Genomic DNA, 3973 nt, shown 5'->3' on the forward strand with positions numbered 1-3973 from the left:
CCGAGAATGGCATTTATATATTTATAGACTGTTTCTCTATTTATGATTTCCAATAAAACTTTTGGACATAAAGTTTTTCAAGAACATTATTAGGGACAAATTTAAGGTGATATTTTAGTTATTATTCTGGAAATCCTGTGATCACTTTGACTTTGTATCTCACTGATGACACCCCCATATCCATAGATGGTTCTTCACTGTATTGTTTGTTTTGGGGTGTTGAGTTTGATACGTTCTTTATAGATTTTGGATACTAACTCTTTTTCTGGTATGTCATTTGCAAATATCCTCTTCCATTCTGTCAGTTGCCTTCTAGTTTTGCTGCTTGTTTGCTGTGTAGAAGCTTTTCATCTTGATGAAGTTGCAATAGTTCATTTTTGCTTTTGTTTCCCATGCCTGCAGAGACATGTCTAGTAAGAAGTTGCTGTGGCTGAGGTCAAAAAGACTTCTGCCTCTTTTTTCCTGTTGGATTTTAATGGTTTCCTGCTTCACATTCAGGTTCTTCATTCATTTTAAATTTATTTTTGTGTACGGTGTAAGAAAGTGGTCTAGCCTAATTCTTCTGCATGTAGCTGTCCAGTTTTCCCAGCACCATTTGCTGAAGAGACGGTTTTTTTTTTCCATTCGATGTTCTTTCCTGCTTTGTTGAAGATTAGCTGGCCATACATTTGTGGGTCCATTTCTGGGTTCTCTATTCTATTCCATTGATCTATGTGTGTGTGTGTTTGTGCACACACACTCTCTTGATGATTACAGCTTTGTAATACAGCTTAAAGTCTGGAATTGTGATGCCTCCAGCTTTGGTTTTCTTTTTCAACATTACTTTGGCTATTTGGGGTCTTTTCTGGTTCCATACAAATTTTAGAATGGTTTATTCTAGCTCTGTGAAGACAGGTGATGTTATTTTGATATGGATTGCTTTGAATTTGTAGATTGCTTTTGGGTAGTATCGACGTTTTAACAATATTTGTTCTTCCAATCCATGAGCATGGAATGTTTTTCCATTTCTTTGTGTCCTCATCAGTTTCTTTCATAACTTTTCTATAGTTTTATTTTTTTTTTTTTATTTTATTTTTTTTTTTTTATTTTTTTTTTTCAACATTTTTAATTTATTTTGGGACAGAGAGAGACAGAGCATGAACGGGGGAGGGGCAGAGAGAGAGGGAGACACAGAATCGGAAACAGGCTCCAGGCTCCGAGCCATCAGCCCAGAGCCTGACGCGGGGCTCGAACTCACGGACCGTGAGATCGTGACCTGGTTGAAGTCGGACGCTTAACCGACTGCGCCACCCAGGCGCCCCTCTATAGTTTTAAACACACATATCTTTTACCTCTTTGGTTAGGGTTATTCCTGGGTATCTTACAGTTTTTGTACAATTGTAAATGGGAGGAAAACTTAAAAAAAACTTGGGTGGTTCTCGCTTCAACAGCACATTTACTAACATTGGAACAATACAGAGAATATTAGCATGGCCTTGCACAAGGATGAGATGTAAATTTGTGAAGTGTTCCATATTAAAAAAAAAAAGCTTGGGTGGCTGTGCTGGGCATGAAGATATGCCCCTAAGGTTTCCTTGGGGGGAGTATTTGTTACCCTTGGTTCTAGGACTGATGTCAGTAGACAACCTTGAGCAGTCAGCCCCTTTGACAGCTGCCTCACCCAAAGGCACATCATTCCTGGGGATAGCCCACTTCCAATGACCAATTAAGGCAGAGGGTAAAAGTGCAGCTACTTGGGCCCATTCAGGCCAACTCTGAAGGGTTATTTGCTCCTGTGTTCCTTCTGGAGTCAGCTGAGGCTGCTGGACCCACATTGCAGTCAGATTTCTCTCTGTGCCCACTTCTGCTACCTTTCTCTCTGCTCCAGATGTGTGGATCCCAGAGGCATCCCCTACTTAACATCCTGAACCCTGAACTCTTTCTCACAGTCTACTTCTTGGAGAGCTTGAACTGCAACAGTTCAATTTATCTATGCTTCTTTTGGAGCAGGGGTTGGTAGTTTTCCATAAATGGCTAGATGGTAAATATTTCAGTCCTTGCATTCCAACCCTGCCTTTGTAGTGTGAAAGCTGCCATAGATAACACGTGGATAAATGAGCATGGCTGTGTTCCAATAAAACTTTGTTTATAAAAATAGGCAGGTGGCTGGATTTGGCATATGGATGTAGTTTGCCAGAGAATTACTAATTGCTGAGAATTACAGATTCATTTCAGATGATTGGAGAATTCTGGAGAAGTCCTGATTAATTTCTTCATGTCCAATATTGCATAAGTTACAAAGCAGCTCTTTATTGTGGATACTGAGTGCTGAATGCTGGATAAAGCCAGTAAGATACACTCCTAACAGAGCTAACAGCCCATGAATACAGTTTCAACACAAGACAGATTTATGATCTAATGCTAGAAGGTACTTTTAGAGGTTGTCTTCTGCTTTAGGCAGAGTTGTTCCCCTTTAGCCTGGTTCATTAGCAGCTTGGCATCCCCTTCTCAGGATCCATGGAGATGGAGGAAGAAGACTCCCAAAGGGAAGAATGAGGGAAGGAAATGACCAAGACCTCTACCAGCACTTTTGCATGTTATTTCACTTCCTTCACACAAACTGTGGGTATTAGCATCCCCATTTTGCATAGGAAGAGATTGCCTTGGAGAAAGTAAGGGGGTCTTCTCTGCACACCTTGTAAACAGTGGAACTGATTTTAAACCCAGGCATGTGGGACTTCAGAGACGATGCCCTTTCCACTCCCCCAGGCTGACCTGCCAGCTTGGCCTTGGACTGGAGATAGTTCTTTAAACCTGATCATTTCTGCCTAAGAGCGCTTGGCACAAAGAGCTGAATCCTGGACCAACTCTCATGGCTCTGTTCCTGGTGTTCATTGGAGGCTGAGTTTCCACATTCTTGCCATTAGCAGCCAGCTCTGAACTGTGGCATCTGATGAATTGAAGCTTTTGGATGCCTGGGCCTGGCTGGGTGGTGCTGGCTTTGAAGTTCACTTTCGATCCTTGCAGGTATGAGCATGGTGCCCCCCCCCCCCCCCCCCCCCCCCCGCACCAAGCCCTATCACCTTCGTTCTGTCAGGCAGCTGTCATCACCCCATAGGGCTTTTCTTCACAGCCTGTTGTCAGGAAGCTGGCCAACTCCTTGGGAAGGTGAGAGAGGAAATTAGGAGGCTGGGGGCTGGAGGGAATCATGCCATCGCTATGCTCTTACCCTAGGGCTGATGGAAATAACACTGCTCGGGCAGCTGGGGAGATCTGGCTGAAGCCCAGGCTCTGCTGCACATCAGCAGTGTGGTCCTGGGTAAGTCCTGTAATGTCTTTGAACTGCTTCTCACCTGTATAAAGAGGGTAAATGTTCTGGCTTGCCTACTTACTGCATGGTGAGGTTGTAAGGATCCACCTGAGTGACACGTGAGAGAAAGCAGCTGGAGAAGAAACAGGGCAAAGTTCAGTGGTTCTCACACGTCAGTAAGAACCATCTGGAGGCTTGTCAAAATGAGAACCCTGGGGCCACTTTCAGAGTTTCTAATTCAGTCGACCTGGGGTGGGACCTGTTCTTCAAGACCCCTTTCTTTTCTTTTCTTTTCTTTTTTTTTTTTTAATATGAAATTTATTGTCAAATTGGTTTCCATACAACACGTTCTTCAAGACCCCTTTATTTTCTTTTTTTTTTAATATGAAATTTATTGTCAAATTGGTTTCCATACAACACCCAGTGCTCATCCCAACAGGTGCCCTCCTCAATGCCCATCACCCATTTTCTCCTCTCTGCCATCCCCCATCAACCCTCAGTTTATTCTCAGTTTTTAAGAGTCTCTTAGGGGCGCCTGGGTGGCTCAGTCGGTTAAGCGTCCGACTTCAGCTCAGGTCACGATCTCGCGGTCAGTGAGTTCGAGCCCCACGTCGGGCTCTGGGCTGATGGCTTGGAGCCTGGAGCCTGCTTCCGATTCTGTGTCTCCCTCTCTCTCTGCCCCTC

At 43.8% G+C, this 3973-nt stretch overlaps 1 non-coding gene across 1 annotated transcript; it reads left to right on the forward strand.

The window, feature by feature from the left end:
- The first annotated feature begins 1414 nt into the window (after positions 1–1414).
- LOC131488913 (U6 spliceosomal RNA) lies at positions 1415–1520 on the forward strand. Its single transcript, XR_009250301.1, has one exon. It is a non-coding gene; the product is annotated as a U6 spliceosomal RNA (small nuclear RNA).
- Positions 1521–3973: the final 2453 nt, after the last annotated feature.

The sequence above is a fragment of the Neofelis nebulosa genome, chromosome 10 (genome assembly GCF_028018385.1).
Source record: "Neofelis nebulosa isolate mNeoNeb1 chromosome 10, mNeoNeb1.pri, whole genome shotgun sequence".
NCBI lineage: Eukaryota > Metazoa > Chordata > Mammalia > Carnivora > Felidae > Neofelis > Neofelis nebulosa.